We start from the raw sequence: 23,502 nt of genomic DNA on the forward strand, positions 1-23,502 counted from the left end.
AAATACTGTCAAAGCCTGATAACATCACATCTGCTACTACTGTACAATTGTGCAGAATGTTTGTATTTATTATTTCTTTGAAAAAACACTTAGGTGCTGCTGACCTTTCTTCCCTGTGTTTTGCATTGAGGTAAAGTGTTTGCACTTTACCTCAATGCAAAACACAGGGAAGAAGTTTAGTGTTCTTCCTACTGTTATAAATTTTGAAGTATCATATTTGTGCATATTTAGCAATTTGAACAAAAATTATGTGATTTTAAGTACTGAAAAGTACCTGAATTAGTCTCATAAACCATTGCATTTTTTAGCATTAAAATTGTTATTGAACACCTTACTACTTATAAGATATTTAAAATTGCTGCTCTGGGTATATTTAGACATGCTGGAGTTTTCTTTACCTTTGAGAAGATTATAAACAACATGCTTTGGTCTTTATTCAAATCTTAATTTATGCAAGTAGAATCATATTCTTGCCAGACACTATTTTTATCAAGGAGTACCTTCAGGTCTGGTAATTTGCACTGTCAGAAGGAAAACCAGAATGTGACTGCATGGCATGTGTTCCCATTGAAGGAAGTTAAATCTGCCTGTGAAAGTACAGTGTTAACCCAGCTCTGGTGAGTTTTGGCTGATGCCATCACCCCACCACTCATCCATCCAACTACTCAAGTGAAAGGCTATGAAAGAGCTCCAGAGTCCACACAGGTTCACAAAGGAGAAGACGCAATTCCTATCAGTTTATTATACATAGAGCTGAAGACAAATGATTTAGGACTTGTTTGATGAGCTTTTCATCCAGCCCTCTTTTGAAAGGGCTTCAGGTTCCCTCAAGTTCCCAGCTTATTGTCACTTCAGCCATTCACGGTAGCATACAGTATCCAATGTCCATCACATTGGATAATTCAAGTTTGGTGACATCCTTATATAGAAGACATGGGTTCCTGCACAACTGGACGTAAAATGCTTGGGAATGGCAAATCAGATTCAATGGATTAGAAAAACCAGTAACAACAATACATTTTTTAAAAACTGTTGATATTATTCCATTTATATAGTAGCAGCATGTTCAATTTATTGTACATTTGCATGTATGAAGGAAATCAATCCAGGAGTTTTCAAATTCTTCATTAGTTATCTTAAATTCAAACCCTGAAGGTACATAGAAAACTGCTTTTTGCTTATTTCATGTCTTCATTGTAAAAAAAAACTCCAATTGCAGCCAAGTTTATTTTCCTAGAAAAATATAAAAGAGAGTAATAAAGTTCTTCTGCTATAGCATAAAGAATTATGTAATTTTCCTAAATTGGTCCTAGTAACTAATATTAGAATACCAACAGACATATTCTTATATGCCTGTTCCCCTAAAGAGACCTCTCAGGACAATTCAAAAAAGGAAATTTAAGGTTTATGAGAATGTTGCTTGTAAACTCTAGGTTATCAGAACAGGTCCAGGATTCCCCTTGACACCAGCATCCCCAAAAACAGGACACATATGTACCACTTCATCAGGAACTTCTCACAGAGTTGCCTGCATGCCACTGTGCCTGTCCTGTTATCCACAGCTCCACTTTCTCTGTCGCTGGTTCTTTGCATTCACAGTAGAACAAATAGCATAACTATCAGTTAGGAGAGCTTCAAACACCAATTGCAGTGGCAACATTTCTAGTACGATTAAAATTCTAGCCTAACTCACATTTGATTTGGGGAGTCACTACTTCTTAACAGGATAAATGGAAGAATCCATTGAAAAAATACATAACATGTATTTTCTGTCTCCAGCTGAGTCTATATAGTCAGTTGGCCTCTGGACCCTTGGATTTTATATCTATCCCATCACTTTCCAAGCTATAATTCACTCCTTGTCTTTCAGCACTATGCTAACATGAACAGGCTTTTTTTACCACACAAAATCCTCTGACAAATACATTTGATGACTCATAATTGTTCTGCTTTGTTTCTTGCAGGGATGCCAAGAGCATTATGTCCATTGCACAGGAGTTGACTGAATTTATTAACACTTACCATTAATATTAACCATATCCTTTCATTGAAAAATAACCAAAACACCATCACCATTGTAAAGGATTTATTTTTTATAAAAATATAGAACGGATGTAAATCTAAAATAATTCACTCAAACAATTGTTTAGAAAAAGACTAGAGGGAGAGGCCTATCATCTTTAGTAAAACCCTGATTTGAAAGCCATGTTTGCCCACAATCACAGCTCTGTCCCTTTTCTTTTCAGATGCCTCCATCTGTTCAAATTTTGGAGTGAAGATTCCCTGAGCATGGACTACAAGTTAAATAATTTCTGAGGTAATTTCTATCTATTATTATTATTTCTGGTAGGTAGAAAAAGTCCTGCTACCCTGGCACTACACTGTTGTTTCTAATTCACACACATTGCATGAATTTTGCTCTTCCCACAGTGAAAGAAGCAGTTAATGTCTGGAGCATCCAGCACACATATCACTCTTATGCCCTGCTCTCCCATAGAGATCCACCTTTTCTCTTGAAACTGGCATGCCAAATCATTATTGGGCTGCAACACAAAAAGTACAGCAAAAAAAAAGAAGTGCTTGTAGTGTAGCAGTTCTGCCTGGACTGAAATGTATTTATTTCATTTAAATCTCCCCAACTCTAGTACACCGTCTTTTATATGAAAAAAGTGCTTTTATTTCCTCTATTTCTGTGTTATTATTGTTCCTCTTGATGTCAGACATCATGCCAACAGGGAATATTGGCAATTCTGCTTTTAGTAATAAAGATGTCTTCATTGTTATTAATACAAAGAAGTAATTACAGTGCTTGTTTTGGTTATGTAACTGATAACAAACACTCCTAAGCTGCAAGAACTTGAAGCAGGAGAGAATTCAAGACACAGATGTAGGCATCACCTTCTTCCACTTTGCAAAGCTGTCTGTATGTTCAGCTGTGTGTGCTTGTGGGGACATTCATCCCATCATCTCTGTCCTGGCCATGATCTGCAGAAGCATAAATAAAATCAGTTTAGTTCAGATTTTTACTAGGGTTCCCCTTTTTAAACAGCTTTGTTATTTCTGTTTATGTTTTGTATCTGGGCTCATCCCTTACCACAGTTTCTGGTTGCCATAAGGGCTGATGCAGAGAAAATAAACACAGGCTGGTGTAGCTGCTCTGTGCACAATCCCTTTCCCAGCGATCTCTGGTGGGCAGGTGGTCTGCATCAAAGTACACAATGATTCAAATACAAATACAAATATTACAATACAAATACTAGGAACCAGTGTTTATTTTCTGGTTCCTGGTTATTTTTTCCAGACACCACCATGTCCCCAAAGCAGTACATTTTGTAGTAATCTCAGCTGGCTCTGGGACAAATATTTCTCTTGCAAGCTACGATTCATCTCATCTGGCTGCAGACGACCCAGAGACAGATGCTGAAGTCTACACCAATTGTTCCTGGTTCTCTAAAGCTAGAGAAGATAAAGAGGAGCAGTGCCCACAGAAGGAAATTATTTCACACAACTTAAGCATTTTCATTAAGGTGAAGAAAAGTCCCCATTGGAATCACCTTGTACTCCTGCTTAACTGTAGAAAGAGCTAAGGGTGACAAGAGCAGACTTAGATATCCAGCTTTAGAGATGCCAAAGAGAGAAAAATAAATCCCCAATCCAAAATCCCCAAAGCAGTCCTTGGAGATTACAGAGGACTTCTGGGAACCTGCTGAATGATGGAAAGTTGGACGCAAACTACAAATCAGTCATCTTCATGAGCCTTGAGGGTCTTATGAAGAATTTCTTTGAAAATACATTAAAAGAGAGGTCTAGAATGAAGGTTGGTATGAACAGCTACCAGTCTCTGACAGCTAGGAGAATTACTCTGCCTTTCACTGGATATTTTCCAGTATTTGCTCATTTTAAATTAGTGATTTCTTGATAGCACACATAAAGATTTTTTTTTCTAAAATGACCTCTTTAGCTAATGACTTAGATGAGACATTTGTTTGCATTTGCTGCACTCATCTTCTTTCATATTAAGTGACTAAGTTCCTGCTGCCAGCAGGTGAGTTCCTATCTGCATTTCCCTAATAAAGAGACTTAACAAAGAGGTGCAGTTGTGATCAGATTTTTTTCAATTCTTCCTTTAGCACACAGTTACTCAATATTTAAAATTAATTGAATTGAATTTATTGAATGATGTTAAAATGCAACAGTACTTTTTTTTCTGGCTTCTTCATATAAAAAATTTTGGGACCACAACTGCTTCACAAGCCTCTTGAACCAAAGACATTTAGTTTTGGTTAGTATTTAAGTTTTTTGTCACTGAGCTTCAGGGAGCACTGGATTTATGAAATCAGTGAGAAACTGAAAAATGTTGCAATATACTGGTTAGGACAGACATGAAATCCTTGACTCTGACTCTTTATATTTTGATCAAGTTCTGCATTTCTAAAAGTAATTTTATTTAGTTTTTCTGTATGGAATAGGTCTTGGTGAACCTGACAGACTGAAGAACAACTTTGCTATAACGCAGTTTGTGTCTGGTAGTCTTATCAGGGCCACTCAGTCATTTTACATTTTGTGCCTGTTATTTCTCATTTGGATCCCACTGCCCAAGGCTAGACTGAGGACCAAGATGGTCCTGAGGATCTTTCTCATTACTCTGTACTTTATTTACAATAAATGGCTATATGTATGCTGAATACATCCACTTCATACGACCTTCAGTCACCCTGAACAGGAGTTTATTGCTCCAAAGCCCTTTGATGTGAATATTAGACTTCAGCTAATGCTACTTGAACCTACCAACATTGCCAACAAGACAAAGCTTCAAAGAAAATATTTGATGCAGACATCACGCCTCCCTTTACAAATATTTCCTTTGCATCCACAAACCAATGTTATTTTCTATACCATCTTTTTTTTAAAGTTCTGTCCTTTGTGTGCAAAGTAGGACTGATTCTTGCGATCACATTTGTTCTAAGCAGAGACTCCTCATTTCTGCTTTCCTTCCTCCTTTGTCACAAACATGATAATAAATTAGCACCACGGGTTTCTCACCTATACTTTTTGGCATCTTTAATATGGGAATTCAAACAGGCAGTGATCACCTATGTATTTCATATGGGAAAGAATAATTATCCAGCTAAATACCGACTACAGGGGAGAGTGTCCTGAAAAAGTTAAACTGTTTTGTGAAAAAGTTTGGAAATCATTGTTTTGTGACAGTGTTGTCACAAAACACTTGACCTTATGCTTTATCAATTCAAAAGACTAGCAAATGTCTACAGGAGGGTGCTCACTAATGCAATGAAATCTCTAAGAGTTAGAGTCTGCTTTGCTGTCTCATAATTTTGCCTCATAGGAGGTTTTAATTGTGTTAAGGATATCAAGATCCGATATTTTCAGAAGATGAGTGTTTAAAATATTTCTTAGGAGGCTGGCCTCAGCCTTCCCATTTTGAACATCAAGCTCACAGAGAGGGAGTTTTGGGGTTTTTATTAAAAAATGCATGGTTTTGGAGTATGGGGGAAGGTGAGCCCTAGGCAAGGATATGTGTTGCAGAGTTTCCCATGAATGCACTGGCCAGGCTATCTCAATCTAGAAGGCTGCTTGTGTAGACCTGTGGTTGGAGTCAGTAGGCTCTGTTGCAGGCAGGTTTCAGTAAATCAAATGATTGAGCACAGATAAGTCAAGCAGTTTGTTGCTGCCTTGACAATTACTCTGCTGCCTATTCTGCTTATGCCAGAGACCAAAAAAACCCAAGCTGGCTGATACTTCTGAAAAGGCATCAAAGATGTGCTTCATCCCTGCAGTCCCCCCACTCCTGCTATGCCTTCGCTCCTCCAGCAGCAGCAGCAGCAAAGTTCCCATTATTCAGAGCTCTCCTCTTCCCAGGCCAGGAGCAGTCTGGCTCCCAGCCCCTGGCTGCAGGTTTTGCCTGTGCTGATGCAGTGATCTGAGCCAGCCTTTCCAGAGTGACTCTCTCCACACAGAGTTACTCTGAGCCCTGTGCATGGCACACACCTGTCTGGAAGAAGCTTTACTGTGCAATGCACAGACGTGCCCTCAAAGACACAAAGAGTTAACACAGTGTAATTTCCCAAATAAAACTAAAGGCAGTGCATCATTTTTTTTATAAGCTATGGCAGGCTTTGTGACACCATGTAATTTTTGAGGAATTTTATACTTTGCAAGAAAACAACAATAGCCTGTGTCTTTTTAAGACTGTTTTTTACCTGCCAAAAGTACCCATTTACTTTGTTCTGATTGCAGTATAAATATTGTGGTGTAGGCATTTAATGATGGCTACAAAGATTCTTTTATTTTACCTTGCAAAGGGACATTTCAGAAGTTTATCAGGCATATTCATCTCAATTGAATGAAAAATATTATGCCTGCTAGATTTGCTGAAGTAGACCCTACAGGAATAAACGCAACAGTAAAACATTAGTGAGCATTAACACATGCAGAATACCCCAAACCCTTCTATGGCCTATTTGGTAAATCAGTAGCTTAGATTAACAGAGGTAGTAACTCTAAGTGTCATTATTCCAGAGATGGCATGATCAGCTCAAGCCCCAGCTCTCCCTTGCTGACTGGCTGCGTTGAGAACCACAAGCAACATCACTGAGTCTGATACAGGAGAGGCACCTGCCTTGCAGACCCTCAGGAAAAGGATCCCTCCAAAGAAACCCTGCATCTGCTTGGAAGTACCATCCCTCTGTCACCTCCCAGCTGCAATAATGAGCTTATGCTCCAGCATTTGCGCAGAGTCACATGTAAAATTGCGCTCAGCATGCTTAAAAGACAAACTCAGGACTGAAAATCATGGTGATTGACCAAAACCAGCTCCTCTTCAGATTCTCTCTTGAAAATGTAACATAACTCAGTCCCTGCTGCTTAGGTCAGGAAGTTGAAACAAATTACCCTTTTAGTAGGTCAGTTTTCCTCATTTGGTTTAAATAAGAAAACTGGTCCCACGTGTAGGGCCCCTTTAGAAATGAGAGAACCAGGAATAATGCCCCCTGATCCCAGGGCTATAGCCTGATAATTACTGCCAAGTGCTGCAGGCTATTCTCTAGCCATGGTTTCTCCACATGCTAGGAATGACTTATTTGCAGATTCTCTGCATGGCCACTTCCCACTCTGAAGGATCACCACAGCCTTGTTGCTCTGTAGCACCCACATAACCTTCCTACGAGGGGAGAACATCTTACTCTAGTTTATTTTCAGATCAGCATCTTATTAATCATTCTGAATTATTCTTCTATTAAACCTATTTATTTTTTCCACTGCTGTCTCAGAAGCAAAAACCTATTTTCTGTCTCTGTGTAACTGATTTAAATGCTTGCTTTTCTGAAGCACCCTACACCAATTTAGTGAAATTCTTGACTACTGCATCTGCTAGTTATTGTTATTGCTACATTGTACTTAACTAGATTTTTAAACTATTTTCTTATTGATGGCTCTTTCAACCCATTCTTTACATCTATAAAGGAGGCAGTCAATTGTAATAGTAGTTATGTAAGTTTCATCTTTTGAAGAACAAGACAAGAAAGCACATTGCAGCTCAGATTTTGAAATTACAGAATATAAAAATTGAAGTCTCATGAACCTTAATATTACTAACAGAAAGACAACTTGGTTTTTCATGTCATATTTTTCAAGATGATACTGAAAGCGCAGTAAGCAGAAGGCATAGCCAGTGCTAGACACTTGGGAGCAATGTGTAAGTGTACATAAAGCTGCTTTGATGGTTAAACAGAGATATATGTTGCATGTGGTTTTAAAAAAAATCTGAAGTAGGTTAAACATGATTTCCTTACATTTTGGTGACACTGAGTCATGTCTGTAGATCCCAATGGGTACCTAATAGCATCTTTAAACATCTTAAGACATTCAGACAGCTATGATGGAGTAGTCCTGCTAAATGGCAACAGAGAACTTTCAAGCCTCTTCTCACCCCTTGCTGGGAGATACCAAAGGACTGAATTAATAACGGAGAGTTTGAAATTACATAGACAGAAAAGCTGGGAATACAATAAAGATGAGGAATTCATGCTTGTGTACATATATCTATATTTAAGCCCACACATATACAGACCTAAAGTTGGAGCAGTATTTGAGTTCGTACGAAACCAGAATAGGAATAGGACGTGTTTTATCTGACTGCATGCTTGACTGCCAGAATTATTATAAATGAGCCCTCAGGAGCTCATAGCTGAAAGGATGATCCTTTTGCTACTTGTGATGTTATCTCTGCTAAGAGGTGTAAATGAATATGAAATTCACTTCTGCATGACTCCTGAAAATGACAAAGCATTTCTTATCCAACCATGGAATAAGAAAGACAATCCAGAGTTACTAATGGTACTGATGTGTAATCTTGTCTGACATTCCTCCTACAAGCATTTATTAGTAATTTGCTGGAGAGAGGACATATGACTAACAGGGGTCAGTTAGTCATTGAGTTTGGCTGAATTTCATGTTTGGATTCTGTGAAAGGCTGATCTCTGACTATCTTTGAAACATTTAAAGTAATCACCAGTGGCAACACAGGAAGAACCAGCTCTTGTTTATCACATTTATATCTTAGTGTATATAAGCACTGCTACAGCCCAACCCCAAAATGATTAATTTGTTTTCAAAACTTCTTTCAAACTTGTCCTAGAGTTGTGGGTTGTTTTTTTTTTTTTTTGAGGGGGAGAGTGGGGTGGAAGACAGGGAATGCTGAGTGATGGGACAGTTTACCATCCATTTCCCTTCCCCCCTTTTTAATTGCATATTAACTATCAGAGGAAAAAAAGCCACACATTTCCCTCTTGGTCTCCTGAAAGCACAAGGATTAAATTGATACTAAGCATTTTTCAAAAACAAATCCTCAGAATAAATGGCATGTGGAGCACTGTGCTATTCGTGAGCTTTCTCATCCGCTGGGGTGACAGCTGAAGTGGTGGGAAAAGTAAAAAGACTACCTTCAAGGACTTTGACTTAATTCCTGTTCTGGTTCTTTGCAGCAGCTCAAAGGGAAGATGCAAGAAATTATTGTAACATAAATAATCTTAACTCATTCCTTCTTGGAAACAGTATTAATGGAGATAGTGCCTGTCAGCTGTACCCACAATGACGAGTGTGGGGACAAGAGTGGGTACTTGGAGAGAAGTAGTTGGTGCAGAAGATGTGAAGATCTAATCATTTATAGTTCAGGGTTTTTCCCATCTCTGACATGCTCTAGTCTGATCCTGTGGTCTGCATGCTCTCTCCAAAGGCATTTGCTGTGGAGAGACTAGCAAGTAAAGTCTCACTTAATGAAGACAGTGAGGAAATCTGCTCTAGAAGCACAAACCCCAGCTGAAGTGTTGATGCAACACACCTCAACTGCACAGCCTTGGAAAGTCCTCATGCTTATCACCCCAATTCTGAGAACTTTTATAGTGAGTGGCATTTGAAACACCAGGATTTTTTCTTTGTTTTTCTTGCATTCCTTGGGAGCTGACGCTTAAACATTGACATTACGTGTCTGAAGTCTCTTCTGAAGTTGATGTATGTAACCTTAAATGTTGGAGATCTTGGTGCAGATGATCTTCAAAGACCTCTTCCAACATTGACTACTTCATGATTCTCTCACGGTTCCACCATTTTTCTGTTTCACTCACCAGCTTTATATCTTTGAAAAAAAAAATGTGATAAAAATATAACAATACTTTATTTGGTGTTTTTTAGAGTTAAAAATACCATGCAACACTTCTCAGTGATATGTTGAGGTTTTAGCCTTAGACTCTTGAAAGTCTCACACACACAAAAAAAATTTGTCTTCCTATGGGTCCTGGATTCACTGCCCTATAGAAATGTGTGCTTATGAACACACTTAAATGCTGCAGGGCCAAGACATCCTTCCTAATGTGTCAAGATCTGAGATCTCAGACCTGCTTCAACTGACATGGATGAGGAAATCAGATGCTAAAGCAGGCAGGAGAAATAGATGTTTTGCTCTATTTGTCACCATTCTGAACTCAGATGTCATGTGGTTAAATCAAAAGGAAGTGAGAAATCTTTATGACTGCTAAAGGATATCCGTGAGACAGAGACTGTTGTATACATTGAGGTACTACCTTGGTTTCTTTAAAGATTATATTTATTTTATATAGTATTTTCCTTTTGGTTTAGAGAGCATTCTTTTTAAATTGTGCCTGGAAGAAAGGTTTACAAAAGTAATTTTTTTAGTCTACATTTTATTACTTCATAATCTGATTTAAATCTACTAGGGCTTATTAATGCCTGTTACATCCTGTATGTTACCAAAAATTAGTACAGTCTAATAGACTTAAAAAACTTCTGAGTTACCATTTACATTATGTGATAGCTCATGCTCTGGATAAGTTTGAGTTTTAGTTTGAATAATCTTTTTTTAATTATTATTATTATTATTTTCAGTATTTTAATTATGATTGCAATAAAGAACAGCTATACCTACTTGGAAGAAAAATTAGTCTTTTCCACAAAGAGAAACTAAATAAATCAGAAATTAAGCAAAAACATGTGACAATGTTGTATTCATGTTCCTTCCATTTAATTTGGAAGAATGCCCCCTTTGTGCTAATACTGAGGTTTACAACCAACATAATTAAATGTTTCATTAATATGAGACTAACCCACTACAGTAAACACTACCTTAGTAGGAGGTTTTTGCAGAGTTAATCAGTTCTGTGGTATTCCTTCTAACTCTGTTTATCCTTTTCATATTAGTTATTGAATGCTTTCACATATTTATCTTTTACAGAGTATTAAGAGAAAATATCATTTTTGTATTGCTTTATTTTGTTTGCAAAGAATTGCACCCTACTTCTTGTAAGAAAGGAGCAAAAGGAGAAACACCTAATACCCTCTGCTCCTTTTTGCTATATCACTGCATAACCATGGAAAAGACATGGAGAAGGAACAGGATCACTGCCATGTTCTTTGAATCTTTTTGATACTGACAAAATACTTCACATTTTTTCATGTTAGAGAACTTTGAGAGAAAGGAAATTAATTTGCTCTCACCAAAAAAAATTAGACAAAACCCCAAAAAATGGAAATTGCACCTGAAGCATTTGCAAGGCAGTGACTAGATGGAGCTCCATGTGATGTAGCTACAAGTGGAAGGTCAAACTAAGAGCTGAGATGCATGACTCAGGGTCAAACTCTCCTTCCACATAAGAAATGACAGAAATTCAGGACTAAATGAAATAACTGTAATAGTGTCTCAATCAAATGAGTTTTCAAAGCTCTTACTCTGGGAATACTTAAGAGGTGATAATCATTAGACACGGCAAAAAAATGTCTATTGCAACAGCAAGGCACTTAAAATTAATTTTCTTCTTAGGATGTTGTTGCCTAAATAAATCCAGACAACATAATCCAGCAAGATTAGGATGCATGAATTTTAGTGCTTCTAGAAAATTAAGACCCCCAAACTCTAGAAATAGAAAAGACAGAGTGAAAGGCTTGTTCACATTAGGGAACTGCATTCAGAGCTTGCTTGCCCTTAACTTTCCTGAAAAACTCCCTAATGGGCACCTAAATACCTTTGGCTGCACTCTCTGTAGCAGGGCATCACCCTACAAAGTAGCCACTGTGACAGATTTGCTACTCAAGAAGTTGTAAATCAAATACTGTGGATTTTTTCTAAAGATCATATTTCCTCAGCATTTCTGCATTCAAAAACAAAATGCCTTTCATACTGAAATTTAAAAGATTCTGTGAGTTCTAAGCAGAAATCTTGAACCTCAGTATGCTCTGTCTAAATATCATATACTTGTTGTCTCACTATTAATATAGTGCAGAATATTGGGATTCTACTTCTACTTAGTACATAACACATTTTACTAATGAGAATCATAGTTACTCGTTGAAGAACAGCAGACCACTATTCTAGCTGCACTTTGCAGTGCAGTGGGTTAAAAAATAAAGCACAGCCTCAATCTTAAATTTCATAGATGTTATGCTGGCTCTGGGGAAGTCAATTCAGATTTTGCCATTGATTTCCAATGGTGAAAGTGTTCCACAATACATGTTTGGACTGTAAAAGAAATCAATACTATTTTGAGACATTTACTGGCTGAATTCTGTTTCTTTTTAGTTCCCTCGATTTCTTTATGTAGGCCAAGAGGAATTCATTCAGAGAAGTTTGTGGACTGATAGATTAATGAATATGGTTAAGCTATCAGTCCACAAACTGGTGGCAACAGCTTAAATCATATGAAATTTTCTTTAGTTTTCAAACGTCCATTTTATTATCAAGGTGGGGTTTAACATAGCAAAATGAAAAATTGACACACAAGTCAAGGAATATCAAACAAGATAAAACGTCCCAAATACTTTGTCGATAATGATCTGGTTTTGTGTGAGCACATAGTATGCAGATATACTTTACATAAATTTGCCCTCTCCATTGTTTGAAAATGAGCAAAAGTGAGTAATTTTGAAAGAATTTTCAAGAAATTGTAGCAGGGAAAATCCACTTGCAAGCTGAGCCATTACTTGCCCAGTTTTTGCCTAGAATAATTTTCTCCAACAAAGTTAATCATCCCTGAAAATATTAGTTTAAAGGATGCATTGAAATCACGTAGCTGTATCTGTACTAAGTTGCTATGAAATGGAGCTTGTATTTTTACAATGTTCTGATTTTCCAATTTACAATGTACTTAAAAAAAGCATAATGATTTTATGCTTATTTTCAATTAAAGGAGATTATTTAGTTCAAAATATCTTTGCAGCAACAAGGTTGGTTAAACTAATACATGGCATTTGATACTATACTAAATATTACACTATTCAGCTGCTGTATATCAATACGGATATATGAGCTATAGTTTTGTAAAATTAAAAGGAGGGCATTTTTTTTAATTTAAAGATATTCCTTTTATAGCTTTTCTTTTAAGTTCTTGAAAAGCAGCTTGGCTGTTTTCATATTTTATAAAGTGGAAATGTGTTTATCAGTACTAAATGCAGTGCAATATACTCTACATAGTGACATACAGAATAGGCATGTGTGTACTGCATGTTAGATAATATTATTCTTTCATACTTTATGTACATGGTGTATACAATTTTCCTTAGAGAGGGAATATACCCAACATGTTCACAAGATCCATACACTCCATCTGAGATGCTAAAGGAGTTACGTCCTGAGACAGATCACACGCTCTTGTTTCTCTGCAAAAATTAGGTGGTACCTTAATTAAGGCTGAATTACAGCAGAATTCCATGTGAGCACTTTAAACACTCACAAGGCTACAGAATGAGTTAATTATGATCAGTGTTATTACAGTGAATACCAAAAGAATTAATAATGCTGGCACACTTAAAATGAAGTGTTAGCCAGGACTGTGGCAGAACAACGCGTCAGGTTAAACATTATGTGATGAAAGGCATTACATGCTCAGCGGGAAGAAGCAAACTCAGTCTCTGCAGCTCCACACTCCCAAGCACAGCGCCTGCCAGCATCACACACACTTCATATTTGACCAAGTCAGATGCCCATTTGCCTGCAGGAACAAGTGCTCAGCAATGCTAGGCACGGTTTAAATTTCCAGAGAGAGAAAACACACCCAGTAGAGAAGCAGCATTTTGTAGCAGCACTCTGAAGGTCTCCTTCTCTTGTAGATAGAATTTTTCTAGGTATCAATAACATTGAAAGAGTTCACTTAAATGAAGCTGAACACAGGAGAACACCTGAGTCTTTTAAAGTGCACTGCTGCCTCAAGTTGTGCTGTCACTTAGCAGACACTGCATACTCTAGCTGGAATGAAACTGTGAAATACCATACCTAATAAATTATTGCTTCATAACCTTCTGAAGATAACCTGCCTGGAAGTCATAATGAAATTTTTGTTTAGATAGAATATATTGCAACAATTCATATCTACTATACATTTGAAAGGTGTGCAAGCATAAATGGATTTAATCAGATGTAATTATTTTTATGCCTAGTACTCAAAAATACGCAGAAATGAATTTATGGTAATTTGGCAGCCAGTGGGAATTGTGTTTATAAATGTTGAAACAGCTGTTGGCAAATGTAAGTGTGAAAGCAAGGAAAACAGCTTTTAACTTCCTCGTGTCAGGTTTGCAGTAAAGAATCCTCGCTCCTTGTGAGAGCTGGTCTCTGATTGACACACACTCCCAGCTGCTTCCCTCAATTCATCCCACACACATAGGCATGGAAAAGAGATAAGGATTTGCCCTCTAAACTTTGACTAGTTCTTCACTGGCTCTCCTATTCCCTGTAACTACAAGCACATGTTACGCAGTAAAACACAGTATAGCAGCTCTCCGGAGGAGGGTTACTAGAGGAGGAATGGATAACCTGAGGACTTACTGCACTTCTCTCTGCTTTAACTTCTAGCATCTTCCCTCTAGCTGGAGATGCCTGTTCTGCCCCATCTTTAAACACAGATCACACGCTTCAAGGTTTGTTAATGAGAAACATGTAAAGCTGTGCCAGTGCTTAACTCCTGTGCTCTCCAGGGTGGGCTGGTAGCATTGCTTTCCCAATTTTAGTTTTAGGGTTTTATGCAGAAGTAGTCTACTTTATAGAAATACATGCATGCTACCTTAATGTATGACAGCTCTGCATGCAGTACTCCTGCCCAGCTCTCATGGCTTGGCTTGTGTATAAAAATCTCAGAGTAATTTCTGAAGTTTTACATAGTATCAATGACTCATTTTGTTCTATGTCTTTATTGCTTTATTTCCATCTATTCTAGACAGACAGGCTAAAAATACCTAGCTTGCTCTAAAATTCCCCTTCATGGTCTAATCCTAAATGCAATTATTTTATTTGAAAATAAGTGAAGAACAGAACTAAAAGTGGTTACTAAAGTCAACAGCACAAGATAGGCTAGTGTCAGGAAAGTAACCTGTTTATGAACTGGAAGAAATAACCTGTATGAACAGCAGCGGGGACAGACTTGTCAACACTTATGATATTCAAAGCCATCATTTTTAAACAAACAGCAAGGGTAAAACACATCATTACTGGCTAAGTACACTTTTAACTCAGAGTATGTTACAACTTTTCACATAATTTCCGATTTTGAAGATGTAACTAAGAGCTGACTGTGTACATCACAGCCTTAATCCTAGTATCTGACTTTATCAAATGATGGGGTTCTCTTTCATTCCTGTTCTCTATGTTATTGTGGAAATCAGTAGCATTTCCAATAAATTATAGATTGACCAGTACTAAAGGCTCTTTGAAAACCACACTCAGTCATCTCCTACTGAACCTTTTAAAGCTTCTGTTAGGCTCCTTTGAAAACCGTAGAGTGCCCTCTGTTGACCAAAACATATTCCTCTAACATATTAAATATTTCATACAGAAAATGTTACATTTTCACATTTTCATGTTTCATTTAAAAAACCCTACAATTTTGCAAAAGTGAATGTATCCCCTCAAAGACTGCTATTAGAATGCAGAGATATAAAAAAACCCAAAACTACAATTGACTGCATTACTAAATATTTACACATGATAGTGATGATTGGAAGGATACATACCTGGCAACGCTAGCTGAGAGCATTTCCTTCCCTGCTTATGCACAGGTATGCACATGTCTGTTCATTGGTGCCTGGTGTCCTGAACACGCACACTTCTATCAATACAATGAAAAAAAATAGACCTTGTAAAAACTCAGAGCAGACACAGATACTGCATGACAGAGCACACAGTGAGCAACAGAAAATGTGTGGTAAGTGGTGATTGCTTAATCCCACCATCTTCTCCCAAAAAGCAAAACAGCTGAGTGTAGATTTCAGCTCCCATGTTGTCTCCATATGACACAGAAAAATTGATGGCTTGGCTTGCTGGTGACTTCAAAAATAAGTTCCAGCAAGCCTTGATAAAACAGTAAATTTTATTGCAATTTCTGAGCAGGAATTCATAGGAGGATGAGAATAGGTCTGGGTTTTTTCCCATCATTTTTCCTTTCTCATCTGTTGGTCGAGAGAAAGCATTGTTATATGTAAGACTATTTCACATAAAATTGATTGAGGATGTTAACACTGACAGTGATTGACTTGCATTTAAAATATCTTCTAAAATAACATATAAAATAACATCTGATATTCTTTACGTAAATGTTGATAAATGGCTCACACTTCATAATGAGCATTGAGATAAATATTAATCTATTTAATGTAACCCGTTAAGGAAATAGTTCCATTTATCCTGTGTTGTACAGATAATGATTCATTTTTGGAAGTGAGTGTTCTGTGATATTTTGTTACAAGGGAAGACCAATTTCCATTATTTTGTTTGTGTCCATTTGAATGTGTAGAAAAAAAAAATAGTTGTGTAGTTTGATTTCTCTTACTGTATAAGGATTTTAGTTCCAGCTGCTGAAAAAATGGATCCTAATGCTGAATGTCTGTGTACTCAAAAATATGCTGGCAACTATAAAAACACATGGACAATTCACCTGTTGAATCATGTTAAATCACTACTGAATAGAGTAAATTAACATTAACTTCTTAATGTAAACCATACAGACTTAAACCAGATGTCTGGAAATTAAAGAAGAAACATACAGACACACAGTTCTTCACTGATCTTGGCTCTTTCCTGCATTGTATTTTTTTGCAAATTTTATTTTCCCCTAATCCTATGAATAAACCATATATTAATGAAATCAAGGTTTTATTAAGTTGGGAATATGGCAATATAATTATTTTTAACTACATTCATCATTATAATTTTTGCATAAGATCTTCATTTTTCCAGGTCCGTAGATTAAATTCAGTTGTGCAATGAAACAGAGCAAATACATTTTTGTGGAGAGAAAAAAAAAAAGTAAATGTCAAAAGGAAAACACAAGAATGTTTTGAAAAAATTGCAACATAGTTAACTAAATTTATAAAATAAAATTTAGTAGCATGAATAAAGAAATAAAATAAAATTTAAAAAAAGAAAGAGTAGCTAGACTAATAGTCCTTACATTTTTTAAAGGAAGTTCTCACAGCCATGAAAAATAATATAATGTAGTACTGCCAAACTGGAAGGCAGTAAAAAGCTTTGGAGTGTGTGCATATAAAATAAATTTTCTTGGGCTTATGCGAACAGCTGTTATAAATTCCCTTAAAAATTACTGAATTAATAAATGGGAATCTCTTCCCGGGCAAAGACCCCAGTGCAGAACATTCCCATGACAACGCGCAATCCCGGTCCCGCGCGTTTCCCGCCGCTCCCGGGGGCCACACGAGGGCGCTCTGCTTTTGTTTGTGAGGCGCTCCTGCCGCTCCGGAGCCCAGGGATCTGCCGTCCCACAAGGAGCCGTCTTTCTCCTTTTTTCCCCTTTTTTCTTCCCATTTCAAAGATTGTACATTTTACGGCTTTATATAAGGAGGTGATGAAATGATGGAGCCAAAAATCCTTGATGCGTCACTACACTTCTACAACCACTCGCTCAAGTTGTGTCTCCCTGCTGCCATTGCGCTGCTCGAGCGCTCCAAACTGTTTAATTCTGTTGAGTATATGGGATACACCCAAACCATCACTGAAGAGATTTGTTTCACGGACAGATTGAACTCTTGGGCATCATTAAAGAGAAGCAGAACTCACTCTTCCGAGTCACATCAGAAGTGGGTGCAGAACTCCTGTAGTACCTGAGAAGAGGGACCACACTAAAGGAACATGGTGTGGGTGTAAACATACCTCCATGAAATCTGCTTTTCTATCAGGCTGTGCCTTGAATGCAACATATTATAGAGCCAGCAGATAGTTGTAAGCTGTACTCCTTGTACCTGACCCTGAAATATCTACTCCATTAGTTATTTTAAATGTGAAACACAGCAGCATGAACATAGATTTTTTTTTCAATATGTCGTTTCTATTTGAATAAATAATATTTTCTGCTGTACACAATAATTAAGGAGCATTAACAAAAGTTTACAGGTATATTTATAAATTAGACACAGAACTTGTTTTTCTCTGTACCCTAGACCATATATAGCTTTAGACTAAGCAAGACTAATCTTCTAAGCAGATTTACAGGGAAGCTTTCCAAGAAGAAATCTGTCCAGGAAAAGCATAGAACAGTCTTTTTGTGCCTATGCATCACTCCTTTTTAGAAGCACAGGGTGCTTTTCCTTGACAGTTGCATCACAGTGAAGGGAGGGATGCTGATGTTTCCCAGTCTTTTGGACTTGTGACAGTCCATCTCCATCTGGAAGGCTTTTCTCTGCACATCATCATTAACAAACCACAAGCAAGCTTGGTCCCTTTAGCTGGGCCTTTATCAGGCCCATCCTGGGTATTGGTACACAGTGACACCCAGGCTCCCTCAGTAGTTGTGGATTGTCTGAGGCATGTTTTAGAAATTATTCCCCTTTCCACATTCAAATTTTACTCTTCTTTCCTTCACCTTGACCACAGAAAACACAAAAAGTGGAGGGAAGTTTGATTTCCTTCATTGCAATTCTCATCCCCTGCACTCTTTGAACTAAGAATTTCCTCTGTTCTACTACCTCTGCAAGGTTTTGTATAATTGTGCATTCTTTGATAAAATAATCAGGAAAGGGCACACTCTCAGCAACAGCTACTGCATTGGTGGCAACTTCTGGAAGTATGCTGAATTAGATGGGCCAATCTGTTATTCTCACAAATAAATCTTTTCTCTTGTTTGAAACCGGAAAACACACAGGTGAATATTGCTCCTGGCTCTAAGTAATGAAAACACAATATATTCTCTTCATGCTGAATCCATCATAAGGTAAAAGTATATTAAGTCTCAAGTCAAATGACTTCCCAATTAGCCAGCCAGGTTTGTATCCATGAAAATTGCAAATTACAGATGAGTGATGAGATCTTGTATGTGTTACTATTTTGCAGTCTCAGACTTTTTAGCTGCAATGGGAGTAATAAATAATGTTTCTGAGTGCTCATGCTGTGAAATTGCTTGCTGTTGTGAATACATCTCTTCACTACCTGCAGGTGCAGCAGTGAAAGTACAGGCATTGTTAATCACCCTCAAAGCAATGAAAGGGAAAAAGGTAAAGACTCTTCCTGGTAATGTCTTTCATATAAATCCAATGAATCTAGATAATATGTTATCTTCAGGAACTCAGCAGTGCACCTGGTTAGAAATATCCTTTCCTCTGCTCTAATCCCTTCCCTCTCCTCCTGCCTCTTAGAAAGGTCCTTATTTCATACAGGAAAGAGCTCTGACAGTTTTCAGAGTGAGCAGGCAAAGATGTTGTCATGTAATTACCCATGAAAGGACCAGTCTTGCAAGTTCTAGACAGCCTTTCCCTGCAGGCAGGCGTTGGTGGTGGTCACCACATGGCTCAGCAGTAACTCCTTTCCTCACGGGTGCTGAAATGGGAGCCTTGAAGGGTAAGGCCATTTACTCCCTCCTTCAAGGAGAGGGTATCCTGCAGAAGTTAGAGTTAATACAATGTTTGATGTTGGTATTTCTTGTGCAGCACATGAAATATTGCAAATATATCTCACCTATTAAAGACAATAATTTTACATTAAAAATATCCATCTTTAATCCCCTCTGATGATGATCTCTTGCTGACTCTCCAGTTAATTTTATGCCATTGTCTAAACCATGCCCTTCTATGTTGTGCCTGCTCTTAGAGGGTTCAAATGGAATGTTGTATTATGTCAGAATAATGGGGGCAAAGATATTGGACATTTTTGCAAAGGGACAATACAAGTTATAAAATGTCTAAGAGTGGCAACCTGAGCATTTCCCTCTCTCTTTTCCAGTTTTGCAAGGCAAATTTGTGTATTCTCTGCACAACTGAGGAAACTGCCTGAAAAACACAGGACAGTTGGTAAAATACACAATTAAGTTGAAACAGATGCCAGTCCTTCTGGGTTTCATGTGCTCTACTTGGTAGTTTTTTTCCATAGTTTCCCTAGCTGAAATGCAGGAACGAAAATATTATGAGCTTAACACATTGGTCTGATGAGTTTTATTTCACTCAGCCTTGCAAAGTGCTTTAAGAACCCAGCTAATGTCAGCAAAATACGGCAGAGGCTTTTTGTCCTCACTCTTTCATTTTTATTGTACCTGGAAATCATAATGTTGTAAAAAAAAAATTATATTCATGTTTTCTTTGAAAATAAAGAAAGGGATGGAATATTTTGCAATTAAGATAATTTCCATTTGTGAAATTCACCAGCAATCAATCCTCACACACAGAAAAAAAGATCATGTGATGCATCTATGACAGCTACACAAAGAAAAATAATTTAATTTATCTTGCACATAGTTATTGTTCTCCATTTGAAACACTTCTGTCAGCTGTATGTGATAACATCTCCTGTCTGAATATATTGTGATAAAAGAAAAACCAGACTAAAACAGCTACAATTCTATTACCTCAAGAACTGATTTTTTTCAGCTTTTCCATTAAAAATAACAGGTCTGACTTTGCAGAAGGATTAGGTACCTCCATCAAAACACTTGTTGCTGCAGTAGCACATGTTCTGCTGCGCACTGCATGCTCTTTCCTTTCCTATTTTTCAAGGGGCACCACGATAGTGCTACCCAGCTTATGTACTTGAGGTGCATTTTTTTGTAAATCTGCAGAACTGAAATATTAGCATCACTTCTGGGCATTCATAAACACCTAGAGAATTCCTAAAATTTTAAAAATACACTGAACATTAGAAGTATACGAAACTAGAAGTGCAATTGACAAGAAATATTTGTGAGGACGCATGAAGCTGCTAACAGATTGCCGTTACCTCCAAAAGCAGAAATGTTAAATCTTACAAAAAATATCAAATTCAGTTATTGATAGTTGAGTTTAAAAGAAGTCCAAGGTTGTTGAATTAGGAGATAGCAGCCAAGCGACTTGGGGTCTGCTCTACTGTAGCTTTAGAGGAAGATTTTCATAGCCTGGAAAATGTTTTCTGATGCTATTTCTGCCAGACCCCATCTATATTGCTATATTAAGACTTTTCACTGCATGAAAAACAGTCTCTTGACCACATCCACTCTGTTTTCAAAGGTGTTTTTTCAGAACTGGAGGTAGGTGGCCAGTAAAACTAAGTTACTGAGGAAAGCAAAGTTAGAAAGATGTTAAAAGGTATTTTCTTTTAGAGATATTTCTTTGGCTAATTTTAAAAACATCTGAGGAAAGTAAAGTGATTTTATTTTTTAGTGATTTATTTCAACAAAAATGTTTCCACACTTACAGAAACCTTTTGGGAGCAAGAGAAATAGGACAGGAAATCTGCAGATAATGCCAGAATTCTGTTCTAAAGATGTGAAGAAATTAAAGGGAAATAATGATATCTTCATTCAAATTATTTTTTTTAACATTAATTACAAGTTTCACCACCATGAAGAACTTCAGGAAGTTTAGCTCATTGCCTACATTTCAAAGGCAGCAAAAGTTTTTGGAGGACATATAAGAGAGAGGGTTCTGCCAGTTTTATCAGGAAGATGTGGAGGCTGAAAAGATGTGTGTTACAGACATGACTGTGCTCCCTTTGATACATAAATCAAAGTCTCTTACTCAGATCTTTCAGAATTTCTCTTCTTTGCATGCAGGTAAGGAAATATTGGTGGAAGAGATGGCAGGGGAAGGAGGAATACAAGTAAAGACTGGTAATTTTCAGCCAAACTCCTCATAGGCTGTGTATAGGGCTTATACTCCTTCAGACGGCTGCCTTCTGTATCTCACTGCTGAGAAAGTAAGTCTCATTCAATATTTGAATAGATTTATTATTTTCATTAATTCATCTTGCATAAGGCCTGTCTGCATGGCATGGTTAAGAAGAAAGGTGCAGGGCTTGGTTTTTCAACCGGAATATATAGTCTGCTTATAGCAACTCTCATTTGTCTTTGATATTTTTTCACAGAATTAAAAATATATTTCTTGGAACTAGGTCATGCTGAACTTTAAAATATGAGTGAGTCTGTATCAAAATTTTATCAAATGCAAGACAAATTCTCACTGATCACTCTCTAAACTGACCCAAAATCAGATGGCTGTGGTGAAGTAGTGTCAAATCAAAATGAATGCAGCTTGTTGCTCTGCTCCACAAAGGGGTACAACTGCAGGATATTATGTTCACACTCTGCAGGCTGTGAATGAAATCCCATAGTCAGCCTCATTAGTGAAAGGTTGTCTGAAGGTTGTGAGTGGCAGCTGGATTAGATGATGATTGAAGGGCCCTTCCAATTGAAACCTTCCCTTCCCTTCCCTTCCCTTCCCTTCCCTTCCCTTCCCTTCCCTTCCCTTCCCTTCCCTTCCCTTCCCTTCCCTTCCCTTCCCTTCCCTTCCCTTCCCTTCCCTTCCCTTCCCTTCCCTTCCCTTCCCTTCCCTCAGTTGATTACCCAGAACATTTAGATTACTCATTTCTAAGATAGGAATCTTCTTCAGAATCATTGTTAACTCTTCAAATGTATAAAACCATGAAAAACATTGCATTTCCAGAAACTGATGATGAAAATTCAGGTGTACAGTAGAACCAATGAAATGCAGTTCTTAATAAGGAAGTTTCCTTCAATACCTGTCAATATTTTTTCCATTATTTAAAACATGGAAATATTTTAAACATGTTCAGTTAATATGAAAGGTTAAGCATGATGGAATCTTATGTCTTCTAAGTTCTTGCTTTCTGGAGAAAAATAGATTCAAAGTATCTGGATGTGAGAAACACACAGGAAGAAAAACATGTGAACCAATCACGACAAAACCTGACACAGAGCAAAATTTGCTATCCAGATGCTGAAAAAAAAAGATACATCCTTTCAGATCTTGAAAATTGAAACATTAACTCATTAACCACTTATTGGAAATACAAATAAAGATCTCTGAGTCTTTAACTGTCTAGCATCAACCTCTTCAGTTCATACTTTTCTCCCTTTTAGACCACATATTTCAATAAACTGATTCATATAAAAGTCATGTACACCACCAGTATTGCTCATGATACTTGCTCTCAAGAACATGAAAACTCTTGCTTGACCAACTCCTCTCCTTCTAAGGAGGGGAGATCCACTTGGTGGATGAGGGGAAGGTTGCAGATGTGCCTACCTGGACTTCAGTAACACCTTTGCCACAATTTCCCATGTTATTCTGCTGGAAAAGCTACTGCTCATGGCTTGGACAGGTAAAAAATATGCTTCATGAGTAAAAAATATGGCTGAATGTAACTCCAGTCACCACCACCCCCAGTTTCAGGGTGGTGGCGACTGGAGTTACATCCAGCTGGTGGCCAGCCACAAGTGCTGTTCAGCAGGGCTCAGTATTGGGACCAGTCCTGTTTCAGATTTTTATCAGTGATGTGGATGAGGGGAACAAGGGCCCCTTATCTCAGATTGCAAACAACACTGAGTTGGGCAGGAATGTTGATCTGCAGGAGCGTAAGAAGGGTTTACAAGGGGGTCTGGAGATACTGGATTGATGGCATGAGGTCATTTGTATGAGGTTCAAGAAGGCCAAGTGATTCGTCACAACAAACCTGCAGGCTGGGGGCAGAGTGGCTGGAAACCTGCCTGGTGGAAG

The 23,502-nt window shown here is 37.6% G+C and overlaps 1 long non-coding RNA gene across 2 annotated transcripts; it reads right to left on the minus strand.

The window, feature by feature from the left end:
- Nucleotides 1–427: 427 nt before the first annotated feature.
- On the minus strand, nt 428–22,139 carry LOC141725271 (uncharacterized). 2 transcript variants are annotated; one of them, XR_012577144.1, is made up of 6 exons: nt 21,967–22,139; nt 19,236–19,398; nt 15,529–15,623; nt 8,961–9,652; nt 2,899–2,985; nt 428–1,233 (listed from the first exon to the last, which is right to left on the minus strand). It is a non-coding gene; the product is annotated as an uncharacterized LOC141725271 (long non-coding RNA). The 2 variants fall into 2 exon arrangements; XR_012577143.1 differs by lacking the exons at nt 19,236–19,398; nt 21,967–22,139 and having other exon boundaries at nt 15,529–15,939.
- Between the last annotated feature and the right edge of the window lie 1,363 nt (nt 22,140–23,502).

The sequence above is a fragment of the Zonotrichia albicollis genome, chromosome 1 (assembly GCF_047830755.1).
Source record: "Zonotrichia albicollis isolate bZonAlb1 chromosome 1, bZonAlb1.hap1, whole genome shotgun sequence".
Classification (NCBI taxonomy): Eukaryota; Metazoa; Chordata; class Aves; order Passeriformes; family Passerellidae; genus Zonotrichia; species Zonotrichia albicollis.